Source organism: Anabrus simplex, chromosome 10 (assembly GCF_040414725.1).
Source record: "Anabrus simplex isolate iqAnaSimp1 chromosome 10, ASM4041472v1, whole genome shotgun sequence".
NCBI lineage: Eukaryota > Metazoa > Arthropoda > Insecta > Orthoptera > Tettigoniidae > Anabrus > Anabrus simplex.
Window position 1 is genome coordinate 9,992,051 of NC_090274.1, and position 21,227 is coordinate 10,013,277.

Consider the following 21,227-nt stretch of genomic DNA (forward strand, 5'->3'; position numbering starts at 1 on the left):
AACAGTTTGGTCCAAATATACAACCGGATATGAGGACATGGCCTGCAGTGACCCTTGCTGCGGGAAGTCGATACTGCGTCTCCAAGGTAACCGCGCCCGTCAAGCATTTAGGTGGCCGTGATAAAAAAGCGATATAGGCCACTTCTGGGAAGGTCAGTGGAAGGAAACGAGCCTAATAGGACCATCCTGGACGGGGTGATATATTGTGCCAAGGTCGGTCCGGTTATCTCTGACTCCTGACATGGCTCACTGTTTCAGTTCTACGACTGTACACTGATTACAGATCGTCAGATTAAATTTAAGCTTTTAGTTTTAAAAAACCCTCTCTGCTCTTAAAATTATTAAACTTTAGAGTAACGTTACTTCGAGGTTACAACAGGAAAGTTACAAAACATAGCCGATCGTATCATCCTGGGTTTTAGGAGAGGAACATCGTAGGTCTATGAACTACTGATGATATATTCATACCTATTAAAACATATTTCACCATTAAATACTGCACAACCGCAGACGTGCTTTTTAAATCTTTGGTTTTGGTCTCCAACGAAGCATGCAGCCAGAAATCCAGAATCATATACAATGACATAATAAGAGGCATTAAGAATTTGAAAAAAAGAACACTGAAATACACATATAAGAAAACAATACCTTTGGAAAAATAACGTATGACCCACTGATCAAAAATAGTCCTTGCAACGTTCTGACATATTAAAAAAAGTCTTACAAAATTGATTTTTTTCTAATGTAAATTAAGTCGCATAAAATTACACACTATAACAAAGTTAATGAACACAAGTGATTTTACAAGTGTAAAGTAGACTGTGTTAGGAACGCTGTTTGAGGAAAGTAAACAGCTGAATGTTAAATGGAAGCTGGAATCCCAGCACATTTGTTTTCGATACAGGTCACACGCATGCGTCATACTGGCTTCCAGACCTTCCATGACTGAGTCGCACAGATATACCGTAATAGATGTTATGTATCTTCTGTCAGCGTTCCATCTGGAGAACTAAGGTTTTGTTGGCAGGTCTTTATCTCTTTGAATTTTTCTCCGAACTTAAGGCCATTGTTCTCGAGTGCGACTATGAAGCAGTGGAAAGAAGTCTCTACACGGAATATAAACAGCATCAAAAGGTGCACCAGTTATTTACCTGTTCAGCCAGTATCATTGTGGATAATGCCCGCATGTCCTTTAATCCAATGAAATGAATGTCAGTGCCTGAAGGAAGCCGAATTTCGTAAATGTATCTGTGACATTTCAAAATCAAATGTAGGGTTTGTAAAGAATGTAGAGCGCTTTGTGAGTATTTTTTCGAGCATATCAAACAATACCGCTGGGTTAGATGAGAGGAAGTAGGTGTGTAGATGACATTTGACAATTCGCTACAGATATACAGGTCCAGCACGTGACATTTCAGAGCATGGAAATGTCGCCAACAATTCACTTTCACTTGATGTTACAAGTGTCAGGCACCCATGGCATTATTTCTTATCCCACCGCGGTGCGTGTAGTGATGCGATAATCGCTTATTCGATTATTTTATTCCATTCGATTATTCATTCGAAATTGTATTCGAATGAATGTGGCAATTGAACAGTGTATGCTTTCGAAATAATGGAATGGAAAGTGATGTTAGTAAGACAGTTAATTCACTCATTTACGTTCAACATTTGGGGATACGTTTATGAAAAAACAGAAATGCGCATTTTTCCAAGAGTTCATCTATTCGCTTATATAAACCGATTATCCATCCGACACACTTAAATCGAAAAACTGATTCATGACGCATCCGAATATTTTGTGCAACACAGCTGAATGCTATTTGAAACTCATTCGATTATTTTTATTAGATTATTGAAATAATCGGATGGAAGTTATTCGACTATCCCATCACTATGTGCGTGTCATATAGCTGTGAGCTTACGTTCGGGAGATGGTGCGTTGGAAACGTCTGTTCGCAGCCCTGAAGATGGTGGTTTTCCGTGGATGTCCATTTTCACACCAGGCAAATAAATCCTGGGAGTGAACCTTAATCAAGACCACGGTCGAATTCTTATCAATGAATCCTATGCCGTGGTAAGACCTGTTTGTGCTGGTGCGACGTAAAACTATTAGCGAAAGAAAAAAAAAAAGTGTCCATGAATATACAAGAAATGTCACAAACTTTTATCATCTGAACTTTTAAGAACTTCCACTTAACTCGAGTATTAACTATCACTGGATTAAGCCCTGCCGTTATTATGTTATTATTAGTGCATAACTATTTAGATCTATCGCCCACGTGGTCTGTAATTATGGCAGTAATTTCTGGGGGTATTCGATTTGCACCAGTTCTCTCTTTAAATCAACATAATCTACATATTGGTCCGTCGTCACATCACGTTTGACGTTATTTACAAAAGTGCAGGCGTGTTTGCATTTCATTCCAAATTTGCTCAACACTTAACTCATTTCACCAAAAACATTTTCAATTTTGTGGAATTGATTAAGAGTGTTCAAACATACCGTATGTGTGTGTTGGTTTAAGAAGTCCGGAAGACCTAGGAAGGTAACTGACAAGACAAAGACGAAGTCAAGTGAAAACATCAATGAATCGAGCAATAAATGCCTTAACAATCTAATTTATAGGATGGATTATGTACAAAGGGCTTCCTCCGATTACAAAAAAAATAAAGTGCTTCCTATATACAGAGTGTACCTGTGATGTTACAGACTTTCAAGGATGACGGAAAACGGCAAATTGATCAATTTGAGTTAAGCAAAATTCTACTCACTTAAGTCCGTTTACCTGCACAAGTTTCACAAGCTGCTCCATTTACAACGTGTAGTGTACAGTATCAGATCGATTTTTGCTTTTACTTTTGACTGTCGGTCGCAGTGGTGTGTTGGTCTACGAATCCCAAGTTAACGGCTTCAAACCCGACTGAGGCTTTTAAGGGTCTTAAAAGGTGACAGCCCCATGTCGTTCGCTTTCGGCACGTTGAAGAACTACTGCGGGAACGGACGGATCATTAATAACTCGATCAATCTGCCGTCCTCCATTATCTCTGAAAGTTTATGACATCATCACGGGTACACTCTGTATACGTCCTGATGTAAATATTTCACTGAGAACAAGGTTACATACGAAGAAGGGGAAGCACCAGTGCAACTCGGCATCACAATTCATTTAAAGTGCACAAATACAGAACGTAATAGGCTTATTTGTCAAGACACAGCTCTGTTCGTGTTTTGCCTTTGACCAAGTTATCGCCAATCAAGTTCGGGGAATAACAAAGTAGGCTACAATAAGTGTGTGACGAACGTGGAAGTATGAACAAGGGCATGGAATTCCCATTCGGAGGTCAGATAAAGGTTTCCATTGCATGACTCAATGCGTGCTTTACCTGCACACCAGCAAGATAGCACAGTTCATTTTACTTCCGGTACCACGAAGGCCTTGGCCGAATCACTGTCAAGTAAGGTAATAATTATCCTCTGCTTTAGCAAGCTGGACTGAGCCAACACACGAATAAATTCTAAAAAATCTTGTAGTTTAATACGTTTTTTTTCAAATGGCTTTACGTCGCACCGGCGCAAATAGATCTTATGGCGACGACGGGATAGGAAACGGCTAGGACTGGGAAGGAAGCGGCCGAGGCATTAATTAAGCTACAGATTACGGTGTATCGTTCACAGTTTATGCCGCGTAGACCAATGAAAGTGCTCGGATGATCTGTTTTCTTTGACTTCCCTCACATAGTCACTGCTTGACTCCCTTTAGTCACTCATAATGTTTCATACGTCTCAACCACGCCAAGACCTAGCGTTTACACTGCACTATGTCTTCTGGTATAGGCTAGAGCAATTTCGTTACTTTAATTGATCTGTCTCAGTCTGATCCTTTTGACAATATGAAAGCGATGGAGGTATGACCGATGCTAGTAATGCCATTCTTATACAGCCAGTCTGTGTTATGATTCATGTGAAAATGTTGCTCATAGGGTCAGTTGGTGCATGCATTTCAGTGGGCATGACAGACTGATATGTAATAGCAACTTGTGGCGCAGTGAGGAAAGCAACGGGAATCTACCTCACTCCTCATTTCCTTAGTACGCTTCTTCAGTGGTACCTAGCCTAACTGTGGAGCCGTTGAAGATCCAAACAGCCTTCCGGCTGAAGACTGAAAAAAACACGTGAACCTTCCTCGATGACTGTTCTTCTCAACGGTGAAAACCAGACGAAACTCCGTTGGGTGGTTCTGGAGATTAATCCGCACAAACACAGATAGACACCAGTATATGCTGGTATTAATCGTGTCGAAATAGCTTCCGTAAACAGTTTTAGAGCGACCGTTTTTTTAAATACACTTCTGTTATCCTTAAATGAGCTAAAAGGAGCATCACAGAAGTAATGACAGGTATTTTGCAAACGACAGCTTCAGGCGTGTTTCTGCAAGGTTAACGAAGGTTACCTGAGGTGTACCCACAGTGACTGTGTACTGGTATTCAAGGGAAGAAATCACACTCCCGAGTCCAGAAATGTTTGGTATGAAGTTTCTCTTTTAACATCACTTCCTGGTGCTGAAGAAGGAAAAGAGACAGCGCTGTCTTTTCTTAGCAGTGACTGGGAACTTGTATCAAGGACAAATGTCGTAAGTGACCTTTTCCAAAAAAGGGAAGAGACAGTGAACTCTGATTATTTAAATGCTGCTTATCTCTTGTTTCCTCGGGTTTAGATTTACAGCATCACAGCCCAGAAATATATTATATAGCCTACAATTAGCACCCGTGCAATTACTCTTAGTGCCCATTCACAGAATTGATGCAGCAGTGAAAGTTATTTCAAAATGTGAGCAGAACGTTTTGAGAAAATAGTCACAATACTTCTGTATACAATTAGCCTGCATGGCTTACACATGCCACTTGGCACGTAAAAGAACAAAATTCCGGCACTTCATACCTTTCGGCGCATGTTCCACTTAAAACTTTGACTCGCGAACTCATTCTAGCATCAATTCTCACTGAGGCCCGATTGTCAACATTAATAATAATAATAATAATAATAATAATAATAATAATAATAATAATAATAATAAAGAAAACCAACATGTTTAAGTACCTGGGAGAATGGCTGGAAACCAATCTCTCCGAAGGAGTAGCGTTAAGCTAGAAGTGGTATACCAACTGACGAAGAATACCTACAATAAAAACTCTCTCCCGAAACACTAAAATGAAGCACTACCAGACAGTCAACCGCTTCAGAATGTCTAATATTCAACAGGAAGGAACTCGCGGACAAGCTCGACATTCAGGAGAGAAAAATATTGAGATTAAGACCAGTCAAGGGAACGAGTACAATAGGTGACGGAACCAAGAGCTCTACAAATGCTGTGAAAAATCACGGACGTGGCCAGGAAGAGACGCCTAGCATTTTATGGAAACATTTGCTGGATGCATCATGAGGGTGACCAACCAGCTTCTAGTTTACTGCAAAAGATGAAGGCCAAGTCACCATGGTTGACGGAAGTAAACAAAGATCTGGAGAGACTGGGAGGAACAGAAAGAGACTTAAAAAGACAGGACATCTCACAGGAGGATGCTTAAACAAATGAGGTCCCAGTACAAAGCACCAACAAGGAAGACAGGTACCTTCTGGACAAAGGAGAGGAAGGAACAACACAGCCAGAGGATGCGCAATTACTGAGCAAACATCAAAACCCACCCCAAACGCAGCAGTTGATTATCGTGGTCCTTAGTCGGCTTATACGAAACAATAATAATGACAATAACACAATTACTTTTGAGTCTGCGCCGTTATCTTGACTCGGCCCAGAAGAAAGTTTGGGCGACTTTGTTCCGGACAACAGAAGTGCAAACTAACTTACCACCAGGCAGGTTGACAAAGAAGGCAGCAAGAATCAGATGAGTTCATCGGAACTTACCTGTGGACAAAAGAAACGAGGGTTTTAGAAACAGTGCGCAAACCAGGAGGGCTTCAGGAAGCCATGTCAGCCATTCATCCCGGTAAAACAATAGTAATTAATTCCTCAATTAGCCACTGAATTTATATGCTGAAATAAAGATTGCACTATGGGCAAAAATATGCACTGAAGTATGCATTTACTTTAGACACTTGTATGAAATACAAACGTAACATTCCTTTAATAGACTCGCGCGATTCCCCCACAACAAAACAAAAATCACAGTACTTAGAGCTGCGGCTGTTCCACAAGTATAGTTTGTGAAACGTATCAGCGTTCACTGTAAAACAATCTGCTCAGACATACGTCATCATTATAGACCGTTATGCCTTTCAGCGTTCAGTCTGCAAGCCTCTGTGAATTTACTAAACGTCGCCACAGTCCTCTATTTGCAACTAGTGCTGTGGCCTCATTTAGTTCTACACCTCTTATCTTTAAATCATTAGAAACTGAGTCTAACCATCGTCGTCTTGGCCTCCCTCTACTTGTCTCCCCCTCCACAACAGAGTCCTTTATTCTTCTAGGTAACCTATCCTCCTCCATTCGCCTCACATGACCCCACTACCGAAGCTGGATTATGCGTACAGCTTCATCCATCGAGTTCATTCCTAACTTCGCCCTTATCTCCTCATTCCCAGTACCCCCTACCATTGTTCCCACCTGTTTGTACCAGCAATCATTCTCGCTACTTTCATGTCTGTTACTTCCAACTTATGATTAAGATATACTGACCCCACCCAGCTTTCGCTCCCGTAAAGCAAACTTGGTCTGTAAACAGACCAATGTAAAGATAGTTTCGTCCCGGAGCTGACTTCCTTCTTACATCAGTATTCACTATTAAACCAATATGCACCGTTCTCCTAGATACGACACACGTGATAAACCAATCAGACTTGAATTCACATTCCTCTTTCATTTTACACTGCACACCCTACTTTTCCCATCCGTAATTTGCCTTGTAGTACAATACAACAGTTTTCTCCTAGTTTTCTGGTACAAATCTGTGGTGTTTGTCTGTTTGAAACTGGCTTCAATGCGGAGAATGATCCCTCTACATCTACGAATGTGACACGATAGTACTTGAATTTGGGAGCGAGTGTAGATTCTCGTAGATCCAGCCAAATATTTGCTTATAGCTACCTTGATATCGTAGTTCGGATTTAGTTTAATGACATGTCCGAAGTTTCCTGGGATACCTTCCAGTTCACGCTTCAAGTTCTTCATAATGTCCAGCGAATCACAAGAAGCAACTTACGTGTTTTCGAAAGAAGACTGGAATTGACCAGAAGACATGGCAAAGTGATTTTGTTACACGACAATGCGCCGTCTCGCACAGCAAAACCAGTGAAAGACACTTTGAAATCGCTTCAAGGGGACATCCTTCCGCACCCGCCGTACTACCCCGACCTGGCGCCATCTTCGCATCAATGGGGCACGCGCTCGCAGACCAGCACTTCACCAATTTCGAGGAAGTTGGAAAATGGCTCGTGAATGGTTTGCCGCCAAAGACGAGCAGTTTTTCTACATTGGTATTCATAACTTACCTGAAAGATGGGCGAAGTGTGCAGAAGGTGATGGCCAATATTTTGAATTACAAAAAAAAAAATATAAAAAAAAAATAAAAAAAATAAAAATAAAAAAATGAATTTCCTTCGAAAATTATGTTTTCTTTACTACAAAAACCGGCAAAAACTTATGCATTCACCTGGTATATATAATATGCACTATTACATTTAATAATTCACTCAATCTCACCTTCAAACGCACTTCCTTGTCGGCTTTGGAGGTCTACATATCGGCAAACAAAATATATATCTGCATACAATTCCGGCGGAAGGGAAGGCGGGCAGGGAATCCTAACCTAAAAAGTAAGTTAAGAAATCTAACATGGAAGCATTTATCATGGTAGCAGTGGTATATATATATTTTTTTTTTTTTTTTTTGCTAGTTGCTTTACGTCGCACCGACACAGATAGGTCTTATGGCGACGATGGGACAGGGAAGGGCTAGGAGTGGGAAGGAAGCGGCCGTGGCCTTAATTAAGGTACAGCCCCAGCATTTGCCTAGTGTGAAAATGGGAAACCACGGAAAACCATTTTCAGGGCTGCCGACAGTGGGGTTCGAACCTACTATCTCCCGAATACTGGATACTGGCCGCATTTAAGCGACTGCAGCTATCGAGCTCGGTAGTGGTATATTAAGAGGAATAGGTAGGTAAATACAAACGTATTTATTTATTTATTTATTTATTTATTTATTTATTTATTTATTTATTGCTAGTGGTCTAACGTCGCACTAACACACTGAAAGTTCTCGGCGACGGAAGCATCGGAGAGAGGTAAAGGTGGGAAGGAAGCGGTCGTGGCCTTCATTAAAGTACAGCCCCAGCATTTGCCTGATGTGAAAATGAGGAACCAACGGAAAACCATCTTCAGGGCTGCCGACGTTAGGAATTCAACCCAGTGCAAGTTCACAGTTACGCGACCCTAACCGCATAGCCGACTCAGCTAAGTAATGTCTGCAACGGTCTCCACGATGACTTAATTCAATACGTGAATTTACTACCACAAATGTAATACATATAGGTAGAGTGCGTAGGGAATGAACCCGAGGAAAACAGCGTGGATATTTTACTTTTTGGTGGACTATACTCAACACTCCCCTCTTATAAATTAACGTTCACTTTTTCAATGGAATGGAATTATTTACACAACTATAATACTCTTATTGATTGTATTTCATACTGTGACGTAACTGCCTTCTTCCCGCACTCAAAAGAGTATGGAAAATACCACTTTACCGTACTGCAATTACTTCCCGCAATGGTTTAAAACAAATCGTGCCAGTAAATCTACCGAAGCACAACTCTACACGAGGCAAGGATATAACAAAACAAAACCGATAAAATTCTCAAAGAAAACAACGTGTAACTCTGCAACGTCTTATTAATTAAAAAAAAAAAGCAAACAAGGGAACCAACAACGTTGATACCACTTCACAAAACAAGAGGAAGAACTAATCAAGCAGAGAATAAATGCTAACAGGTGATAAAACACTAAAAAAAAACCTCGTGGCTAGTGCATATAGGTTTAAAGTTATGTTTTGAAAAGAGAAAATTAACAAGGTAAAAATTCTTAGGACATTAATTTATACAACGCATCCTTGCTGGAAACCTGAACTTCACTAGATCAGTATGTTGACGTAAGAAATCAAATGAGCGGTGTAATGATCTAGCACGTTCATCATGCTTCCATGGGTTGGTTATCAGTTCACAACTTCCGTAACCGAACAACACCTTACAGACCAGATTTTACGAAAGGGTTAAGTCCATACAAGTTTACAGGAACTACTGCACTCCAACTGTTTTGATCTAGCCTCTTCATCGCACACTTTTATTGTATTGCGAGCCGCACTAAGAATAACTTTACCACGCCTTCTTCTACTTGACTGTGACATCGTAGTTGACTCATGCCCTGGCAAAGAGACTGATTTACTGGTAAACACTGTAGACATTTAAACTCTTACTCACGCCCAAACAGTAAACATAAAATCAGGGCAACATGCAGTCACCTTCTAAAGAAAAACAAAAGTACAGTATTTATTACCTGTACTTGTAGACTCCGAATTTTTATGTCATCCTGCCCGTTCTTCAGTAATGTAGCGGAAGTAACAACTTGTGCGGGTAGGCCGGACCCCTACTGTTTATGCAAATCTCAAAGCAGAACTGTTGTCCGGGCTAGTATACTTGTTATTCGCTTCACTAAGTTCGCATTCTAACTTACAAATGTCTAACATCCGCGGATGACGAGATGTTAGACACACGTTTCAGTTAAAGAGATACCAGTCGTAAAATTATTACTATTAATAAAAATGAGATGGTATCTATTTGTTCGGGATAGGCTTGAAAACTACCGGACTGAGCTGAAATTGGGGAAGGGTATGGTTTGAAATCCTGAGTAACGCACGCGACACTTAATTCTGATAAACTGTTTTTCATCGTCTTGAACTAGTGGGGATTTTACAGGGGTATGTCCGAAAGCTGAGTAATTTTTTTCCGTATATCAACTAAAATAGCCGGACCGGGCTGAGTGGCTCCGACGGTTGAGGCACTGGACTTCTGACCCCAACTTGACAGCCTCGTGTCAGTGATTTGTTGGCACGCAAAAGAACTCCTGCGGGACTAAATTCCGGTACCTCGGCGTCTCCGAAAACCGTAAAAGTAGCTAGTGGGACGTGAAGCCAACATCATTATTATTTATAGCAAATGAGATTGAATCAAGGTGCAGTAAAGCTAATGCAGTGAGCTCGCAGTTGCAATGAACAGTGTTGAGTAAGAAGGAAGTCAGCTCCTGGACGAAACTATCCTTAGATCGGTCTGTTTTCAAACTAACTTTGGATTAAGGGAGGGAAAGCTGGGTGGACTCAGGATATCTTATTCATAAGGTAACAGAAATGAAAGTAGCAAGAATGATTGCTGGTACAAAAAGGTGGAAATGATATTGGAGGAGGGTACTCGGAATGAGGGGATGAAGGATAAGTTAGGATTTAACTCGATGAATGAAAGAATAATGGACTCTGTGATCGAGGGTAACACAAGTAGAGGCAGACCAAGACGACGATAGACTCGGTTTCTAATGATTTAGAGATAGGAGGAATAGAACTAAATAAGGCCAAAGAACTAGTAATAAACAGAGGATTGTGGCGGTGGTTACTAAATTCACAGAGTCTTGCAGCCTGAACGCTGAAAGTCATGCCAGTGTATTATTATTATTATTATTATTATTATTATTATTATTATTATTATTATTATTATTATTATTATTATTATTATGCACGTGGTATTACTTTCAGAATAGAATTATTATATTTTAGTTCAACAAATTTCGGTGGGTGTTGCGTCCCGGAAACCACTCCTATACCTACACCACTGGCTATATGCAATGACTTGAACATTCGTTCTTGAGGCACGCATGGCGGCTGACCTCCTGTCGACAACTGACTGGACAGGCGATCTTAACCTTCAACCATTCATTCGTTCCAGGAATCTCTGTCATTTACTCTGTATTTCTCATGCGTAAAAAGCAAGTATTCTCGAGATTGCGCCAGCTCGCGTGTTGCCATACCGACCGGCACAACCGCGCCTTCTTATATGGTTAGAAATTCTCGATGTGCGTGTTGGAAACAAGATTCGAACAGAGCACTACTTTCGTTCATAATGGCAAATTGCTTTACGTCACAAAAGCACTGTGGGCCTGTTCATAGGTTCGAATCTTGTTCTGATCTCCATCTTCTTCTTCCGTGTCCACCTCTCTCTCGGCCTTTCCTACTGCAGCTGATTCGAAAATGTAGTGTGTCGTAAGTTGTTCATAATTTGGAATGAAGTTCTCTGCATGGCAGGGCCGATGCGTTTTCAAAAACTTCATTGGCCCCTCCATCCGTATAACCACTCTCTTCAAACACGTGCATCAGTACGTCCGGATTCCGCATTATACCAAAGTAAGAACATAATAACGCCGTAAGCTTCGCCGGGACAGAGAAAATAGTTCGTAGTATACTACTGGTCGGGGTCCACTCATGCTCGGCAGGTCAAATGAGTAGAGTGGGTTCGATTCCCACCTTAGCCATCCTGGAAGTGGTTTTCCATGGTTTCCCACTTCTTCTCCAGGCGAATGCCGGGATGGTACCTACGTAAGGCCTCTTCTTTGTCTATCCCTTCTAATCTTCTCATCCCCCACAAGGCCCCTGTTCATCATAGCAGGTGAGGCAGCCTCGGCGAGGTACTGATCCTCCTCCCCGGTTGTATCTCCGACCCAAAGTCTCACGCTCCAGGACACTGCCCTTGAGGTGGTAGAGGTGGGATCCCTTGCTGAATCCGAGGGATAAAGCAACCTTGGAGTGTAAACATGTTAAGAAAGAAAGGTATTCCTCCTCAAGTAAGGTTATACACTAAAGGGTGAATATCGCCGCCCTATTCTCTTTATTTAATGGCTCGTCACTGTTGCCAACTTGACTAGTTACATGTTGAAATCACGAGACAAACAACCTCAATGTAAGTATCAATTACGAAGGTTCCCTTACCTAAGGATATGATATAAATGATCAATCAAGATATTCATAATTAAGTCTGTTTTCAATCTCAATGAGGAATTAAGGAAATACAGACACACTCTATTTAATGTTATACATGTTTGCCTGGTGTAAATAATTCAGCTCCCTTCTTGAAATTTGCTATTATTTGACAGACTGAAGTGAAACCACGCAGTAATAATACACACAACAGTGTTCTCCCTAGAACCTTTTTAATGGGCGGACCGCCCTGCCGTTTTTACAGACCGCCCTGCCTCGATATGTGCTAGTTCTACAATACTAATATATATATTTGAGTCGTTGAGTGTTGCAAATTTAAATACTGTAAATGATAAATCTTCATTATTGTCAGAATAATTGCATCAATTACATCGGAGTTTAATTGTTTAGTTTAACTACCATATAGTATCGTGCGCGAGCGGTGCCTGGATTAGCGTGGAATCGCGTGCGATTCCGCATGACGTCACAAACCTGTATGGTACTTCACAGCAACGAAATGATAAGCCCCCGTGTTACGTGAATGTGAACGAACAATAGAACACCAAAAATGTCTTGTTTGTGATAACACTAAAATAGTTCAGTTCTACAGTTAATGTTTAAAAAAACCAACCCCCACGGCACTTAACGCCCTTGAAAGGGCCTTGGCCTGCCTAGCGACTGCTGCTCAGCCCGAAGGCCTGCAGATTACGAGGGGTCGTGTGGTCGGCACGGCGCATCCTCTCGGTCGTTATTCTGGACTTTCGAGACCGGTGCCGCCATCTCACTGTCAGATAGCTCCTCAGTTCTAATCACACCGGGCGAGTTGGCCGTGCGCGTAGAGGCGCGCGGCTGTGAGCTTGCATCCGGGAGATAGTAGGTTCGAATCCCACTATCGGCAGCCCTGAAGATGGTTTTCCGTGGTTTCCCATTTTCACACCAGGCAAATGCTGGGGCTGTACCTTAATTAAGGCCACGGCCGCTTCCTTCCAACTCCTAGGCCTTTCCTATCCCATCGTCGCCATAAGACCTAACTGTGTCGGTGCGACGTAAAGCCCCTAGCAAAAAAAAGTTCTAATCACGTAGGCTCAGTGGACCTCGAATCAGCCCTCAGGTCGAGCGAAAAATCCCTGACCTGGCCGGGAATCGAATCCGGGGCCTCCGGCGAGAGACAGGCATGCTACCCCTACACCACGGGGCCGGCCCAGTTAATGTCTACCTGTCCGATATTATTAATGTCCTGAAGGGAATAAACTCATATTTTATCATATCCCTTTTTTACGCCCCATTTCCCGCCCGGCTACTCATTCCTCACACCCGGCTGACGAACATTTCTGGGGAGAACACTGCACAAACAAATATATTATATGTACATATGCCATAAGTCAATAAGAATACACAAAGGCTAAGTCTGCAAACCGTATCAAAGCCGTGACAAGACGAGGTTAAGTTAGGTTGATAACGAAATTTCCTTCCGTTTGAACTCAACTGATATTTATAGACGAGGAAATGTTGCTTTCCTTTTCAGAGGAGTTCTTGGAGATTGTTCATGCTTCTTAGACATCCTGAACGAATTTTATACGGAAATATCAGACGAAATAAGACCTGTAATTAATAAAACGCTTCGTTCGTCATTTAACACCAACTACGTTATTAAACGCCACAATTCTAGTTACCTGGTGTTACCCAAACAATTTCAATCGCACAGAAAAAGAAAATATGCTTTACTTATGCCGACAAATGTAGTACTAGTGACTTTAACAATACAGCAGTGGCAATACGTAATTCTCGCAAGCCAGGAAATAAACCATGACTGTTTAGTGCCAACGTGCCAGATTAACAGAAACTGTAAGATGTCGTATCAGCAAGAAGGGTCCCTAAACTGTATGGTTAGCGACACTGAATCGAACCCAACAGACAGAAAATAACTAGAATTCACTATATTCAGTATTAACAGGCGAGGAAGAGTACGGTTGTACCCTTAGCTTACATGCCAGAGAGTATAGACAGTTTCCATTTAATTCAGGTGGTGGTAGTGATTATTGTTTTAAGAGGAAGTACAACTAGGCAACCATCCTCTATTAAACACTAATCAGACGGAAAAATGGAAGGGATCCGACACTACGAAAAATGAAGATATCGGCTAAAGGAAGACAAGGGCCACAAAGGGCGTGTACATGAAAGACTCCCTAACCTTCCCAAACCTAATAACGTCGGGGTCGGAAAAGAACAAGAGATGACCAAGAGAGGTCTGATAGGAGAGATGAAAGTGAGGAGCTTGGCACAAGTAAGAGGAAGCAATGCCGGGACTCAGCTGAGGGCCCCGTGGTCGCCAACCCACGCTCCTAAGTTCAGAGCCCCTGAGGCCCCTTTCAGTCGCCTCTTCCATTTAACTCAAGGGAAACAAGGAGAGTTGCTTTCCTCGCCGAATCCTATGGTATCACTCAGTCACTTTCATCTTGTCGAAGCCAAGAATGAGACTGAGGCAGGTCAACACTGCATCTCCCTCAGACAATTCTTACGGCTAGGATTGGGAAGGAAGCGACCGTGACCTCAAGTATGCCACAGTACAGCATTTGCCTGGGAAACCACCGAAAACTATCTTCACGGCAGCAAACATTGCGGGAGTCTCCCGAAGGCAAGCTACGTGACGCAAACCACGGAACCAACTCGCTCGGAGATTTTAATTGCCCCATATATTAAATGTTCTCTTCCAGTTCAGCCACCACTACGATCAGTTTCCTGTCATACTCACAAGTGAATGGAAATTTAGTTCATTCTTGGAAACCACTTCAATAAGATGAATTATATCTGCGATCGTTTACAATAACTCCCATACAAAAACTATCGAGAAGTCAAGCTGAAAAACACATCTGAATTTCAAACATTCAGCAGGTAAGTCGGTTTTGCCACCTCGGAAGCATCGTCATGCTAGTAAATCTATGCAATGCATAAAATAAAAAGCCCGAGTTTCTAGGCAATAATAGGTTAGCAAACTTGCTCAGGCCGGGCTGAGTGGCTCAGACGGTTGAGGCGCTGACCTTCTGACCCCAACTTGACAAGTTCGATCCTGGCTCAGTCGGGTGGTATCTGAAGGTGCTCAAATACGACACCCTCGTGTCGGTAGATTTACTGGCACGTAAAAGAGCTCCAGCGGGAATAAATTCCGGCATCTTAGAAAACCGTAAAAGTTGTTAGTGGGACGTAAAGCAAATGACATTCGTATTATTATTATTACAAACTTACTAAAGCGAGTAACAAGTATACTGCAGCCTGTATAAGGGTTATGTTTTCAGTTTTGCATAAACATTACGGGTTCGGCCCATCAGAACGCCTACAGTTTATGTTACTCTCTCTACATTACTGAAAAACGGGCTAGACGATGCTTCCCAATAACCAAATTACTTTACATTCTAACCTATTTTAGTGGTGTGGCGTGCCCGAGTAAAAACCAGATTTCCCCCGAGTTATGTCCTGCATCTCCAAGGATATCGCACTTTACTAGAACAACAAACTGGTGTGTTTAGAGGCCTCCAGAGGAAACAGAAATGAACAGGACTAACCCGGGTTATAGTGTACGACCAGAACACAACTCAAATTGCTGCAACAGCGGGTGACGTGCGAAATAGGAATCAATGACCTGCAACGAGTTTAATCTGTCCTCTCCACCCGTTATAGAGTGGTCCCGCAAGCTGGAAAGCTCCTAACACGCTAAAGGGGTAGTACTGGTGGTGCTTAAAGAGGAATTCCAATTAGATCACCGTTCCCTCTTAACGTTAATGAGAGGAAAAGATGGAGGAGGTCCGATTCTTCAATCAATGAACAGGTCGGCAAAAGAAGGGCAAAGGTCACGAACGGCGTAAAAACGAAAGACTTTCTAGGATCCACAAACCTAACACCGTCACGGTCGGAAAAGCAAGAACAAACTACTTTAGTACATCGATCTGAATTTACTTTGTAGCCCAGGTGACAGATTCCCTAACAAGTGTTTACCTTTCTTCAAGGTGATTCCAAAGAATTTGAGGACCGAGCGAGTAATGTGGTTTGCATCGCGCAGCTCTGAGCTCGCGTTCGGGAGACCTCGGCCCTCAAGATGGTTTTCCGTGGGTTTCCCATTTTCACACCAGGCAAACGCTGGAGCTGTACTTTAATTAAGACCACGCTTCCTTCCTACGCCTAGGCCTTTCCTATCCCATCGTCGCGATACAAACTATCTGTGTCGGTTCGACGTAAGGCAAATTGTAAAAAAATATTATATAAAATCTTAGAAATATATTGAACATGTCCGTTGTGCATTATTCCCAACTCTAATCAGTCTTCCTACTACAAATTAACATCTGCCACAATTTGTTCTCTTGAATTCCAACTTCATCTTCTGATCTTTCTTACTTTTAAAAGGTCCACTCAAGCTTATTTTCCTACTAATATCATTCCACGCCATCTCTCCACTGACAGCTCGGAACGTACCATGTAACCGAACAGCTCGTCTCCTAAGTCTTTCCCGCAACGTTTTCATAACACTGCTCCTTTGTCGCAAATGAAATGGTGTATGGCTTTTAGTACCGGCAGTGTCCGAGGACATGTTCGGCTCGCCAGGTGCAGGTCTTTCCATTTGACGCCCATAGGCGAACTGCGCGTCGTGATGAGGATGAAGACAACACATACACCCAGCCCCCGTGTTGGCGAAATTAACCAATTATGGTTAAAATTGCCGACCCTGCCGGGAATCGAACCCGGGACCCCTGCGACCGAAGACCGCTAAACATATAGCCATGGAGCCGGACTCCTTTGTCGGAAATCATCAAGAACAAAACGGGCTGATTTCCTTTGGATCTTTGCCAGTTCTCGTACCGGTAATCCTACAACCATAGCGTATCGAAGAGGAAGTGCGACATCTTCACGAGTTATCGTGGACAGCCGCAAAGATGGCGCTGTCATCCACAGTGATGTCTGAGCGCGAGGATAACAGAGGCATTATCGGGACCACTACTTCAAAATCTACTAAGATACTCAAGTATGCAACTTAACGTTTGAAAATGATTTCATCTGCTGGACACTTTGGAATATTTCCTGAATGATTTCGCTGCCTTCGAAGTAACCAGCTCCCTTCTTAACTCCTTTATGTGGAAGAAGAATAGACATTTCAAGTAGTGAAAAACGAGTTTTGGTAGGAAAACACAGCACATGATCTTCACAGCACCCCAACTGCGATGACTTCACTTTAATAACATCTCATTTATCCAAGCACTCGAAGAAAGTATCACCTCATAAACTATCCATACACGATAGCTTTTCCGCAACAACACATTATGAACACTTTCCGACGCAAACGTGAGATATGTGGCACTATGCATTGAGCCGTAATCTTTAATTAGTGTTAGGGAAAAGGACGACATAAATCACACTGAATCACTTTTGAAATATTCCACACTATGTATCCGGCTAAATGATACACAAAGTGCCCTTTGCTACAATTCCGCCCACTTAACTCAGGTAAACGGTTTTCCCAGTCTGGTATTTGAATGTCATTTTCCATGTTCACAATTTTTTCCCTGATTTCATCGACAGCTTGTGTCTTCACTGCACGATTTTTACTTTCAATTTCTTTTGCCAGAATACGCATTTGATTAACAAGAGACGTCAATGGGGATTCAGCCTGTATTCACAGTCTCCGCCAGACGATAAGGTAAGTTTAGTCGGTACGTAAATAGACTGCAACGTGTGGAAATGTAGAAAGTCAATAGTGGACGGGTGACCATTACAACTTAGTGATCGCAGGATACCGAAAAGACGTTCTAGGGGATCTTGATTAAATTTTTCCTGTCAAAACGTAGCTATAATTGTGTTCCCACGGTAACTCTTAAAGACTCCAGTGTCCTTTGTGAAGCGAATGAATTTTGAATATCTCTGAGAACATTCTGCCATTTAATTAAAGTTTCATGTGTCTGTAATCCCTTATACAGTGCTTGAGTGAGAATAGCCGAATTTAATTCGTCAATCAAACAGTTTAAATCGCTTGTGAAAATTTCCGTTTGTTTACTGTCTTCTAAACCCTGTGTTTTAATACCCCGATAGAATGCTATACAGTTAGCGACTGATCTACTGAATAGTTGAAATACCAGTCTTACATTCATTCGCTGAAACGAATTAGGATCCAAGTGGGCAAAAGTCAGTTTGTAGCAAACTTTCAATCCGGAAAATTCAGGAGACGAGTCACATTCGTAAACTTTCCTGTAGAATGAAAAATCAACAATATTGCCGTTATAATTAACCTGTTCTTTGTCATGAAAATGATTTCTTACACATTTCAATTTATGTGGCGCGTCTGAAAATGCCCATGATTTTCTGTTGGAGTCAACTGGATTGGAAATTATAACACTTCAGATTCTTTATGTTACCAAATATTCCTAAGCATTTCCACAACTTACTCGACTGGCTACCATCCGATGTGAAACCAATGATTCGGACACCTACTTGCTCTAATTGTATGATGACTTGAATGAGAATGTTTGCAATTATATCACCAGGGGTGGCGTTCCGGCTAGCATATGTCGCTGTGGGTTGTATCCAGTTATATAGAAAAGGAACAAACATCAAAACTAGAGCATGATTTTACAACAGACCCTTGCTGTTATCTTCAGTAAATTTCCCCAAATCAACAAAACCATTCACTTGCAACGATTCCGAGTTAAAGCGAATTTTTTCTCGTAACTTTACCTCGTCAAATATCAACATCCCTAAGCGTTCATGTTCCTCCTTTCCATTAAAAAAATCTGCTATGGCAGAGGTAGCATGCTCATTTATGCCGTACGAACATTTTAGGCCCTTCACCAAATTTCTCAAGTGGGATTCAGAAGGCAAAGGCAGCAAGTCATGATTTAAACAGTGCCGATAACCCTTGGCAGACTTTATTTCTAAAAGAAGTGCATCAAGAAGAAATTCATCACTATATCTCATTTCTTTTTTACTTTTTGCTTGGCATTTCTTTAACTATAATTATCTATAATTCTGTTTTTTGCCGAGAGAACCGAATTGTTTTGACTGAGTGAAATTTATCTTTGATTTCATATTAGAAATGTCTCTTTCAAGCGAATGATCTTAGCTTTAGCGACATTGAGTTGATTGTGCGTTCTAATGAAATTACGTTTCTGATTCTTCAGTCTTCTCTTTAATAGCGCAATTGTTTTCCTAGCACCTGCGACATTAGAGCTATCTTCAACTGCTGAGCATACAGGTTGATCACTATCACTGATATTTACGATCTGTTCAGGGCATTTATTAGAGACATCTCTTCGTGTGTATTGCCTATTCGTGGGGGAGTTGCGTTTCTTAACTGCCTTACAAATATACTTGGGTAGATTAGGAACCATTCACCGTAAACGAGTCTACTTTTACTAGAAATTCATCGCAAAAATGAATGTCACACACAAAACAGTTATGAGTTAATTTTCGGTCTTTTCTATGGATAGCCTTCTCCCATTTCAGTAAAACACCACTCTCTTTAGGGAACATAAAGAAATGCCTACCTGAAGACGATCGGTCATATCCAGATCTGCAGCCGGGTACAAAACACGAGGGCATGATGTGGTAGTTTCCTCCCGCACTGATATACGTTGCCTTACAGCACAGTAGCGACCGAGGTATTTAAAACATAACCCTTCTCACACCACTCAATCGTGAATGCACTAATAATGCAAACTGTCGAAACATCTCTGACAGCGACAACAATGAGCAACAAAAAAATTACTACAACTGAAGGCGAATATAACGCGGGCTAATAGCCAAGTGTCTCTGTTGACATCACAATCGCCTGTGCTGCCACCAACCTCTTGAGGTCTCTCATGGGCGAACGGAGATGATATCGCACTTCCTCTTCGATACGCTATGCTACAACCATACTGTAATTGAAGACCTCCCTAAAAACAAACGTACATTAAATGTGTTCTATCTTGGGCACAATTCGGAATAGGGCATGTGTCAATTTGAAGACTTTTGCTTCAAATGATCGTTTCTGTCATATCCCTGAATATTGATCATTCCTCCTGGGACAACCTGTATATTGGAGCACTGCTCCCCTGACCACTTAATAACCGGGCCCTAGTCATGAAGTTGCCACAAAAAAATGTTATTCGGTGTTTCGTCCTCCTTAAACAACTGCAACTTCTTCGCTCCATCACCTCGATGTAAGCTCCCAGATTTATCATACCAGTGATGGAGCACCAGTAATGGTCTGTAAAATTTCAGTGGAACAAGAACCGTGTACCGTTAGACTTGTTCTTCATATGGGAGACAATACAAATCGCTAAGGGTAGGGAAAGGAAAAAAAATCAATAGACTGTTGTATTACTGTAATCGAACGATACAGAGTCAATACAGATATCATGTTCAAATATTATTCGTCATCTGCTCTGCGATATTGAAACTCCGGACTCAGCAAATTTTTCCAGACGATGAGCCGTTCTACACAGAAGAAACAATGAAGAGATCCTGGCAGGAGGTGAAGGATGAGACGGCGAAACTTGAAATAAACACTGTTAAGCAGGGTCCATATATGGCCTACATAAAGCCCTAAACCAATAATAATAATAATAATAATAATAATAATAATAATAATAATAATAATAATAATTGCACTCGCAAATGACCTCGCGATCCTGTCCAGAAATACTTACACGGCTACAGAGCAGAGAAATGTACTAAAGAGAGGAAGCTGATAAAGCAAAGACTCCAAATTTCGTTTTTTTTTTAAAAACATACGACGAACATCAAAGAAGCCCCTCATCACTTTAAGAAAGAGTAGACAGCTTAAATTACCTCGGGGAAATCACACAGCTGAAAACTAGTGAAAGAAGACGGCTGCTGCTTTTCGCAGGACACGTGCTTTATACAAGAGGAAAGCCATCTCAGGGCGAGTTAAACTACAATGCCTCATCCTATTTATCTATCTTGCATATTTTATCTATCTTGCATAATGCATTAGAAAGTACAGTATACTATCCCTTAATCACGAGGAATTACGTGTGCCTCACAGGGGCCGTGTTCACTCCTTAAAGTGGAATGAGCTATAGCTATTTTGTTTTACATTACACGGACACAGACGGGTCTTAATGGCAACGATGGGATAGGACCGGCGAAGGAAGCGACTGTGGTCCTCGTCAACATACAGCCCCGCCATTTGCATGGTCTGAAAATCAGAAACAT

At 41.7% G+C, this 21,227-nt stretch overlaps 1 protein-coding gene and 1 long non-coding RNA gene across 4 annotated transcripts in view; one reads left to right on the forward strand and one right to left on the reverse strand.

Annotated features, from left to right (window-relative positions):
• The window catches only part of LOC137502430 (uncharacterized), a 156,579-nt gene that overhangs the window by 127,798 nt on the left and 7,554 nt on the right, over positions 1–21,227 (forward strand). The window contains exon 2 of the long non-coding RNA XR_011018791.1: positions 17,641–17,712. This is a non-coding gene — a long non-coding RNA (uncharacterized lncRNA). The remainder of the gene's footprint in view (positions 1–17,640; positions 17,713–21,227) is intronic.
• Sdc (Syndecan) overlaps positions 1–21,227 on the reverse strand; it is a 324,323-nt gene that overhangs the window by 84,146 nt on the left and 218,950 nt on the right. The window lies entirely within an intron of this gene.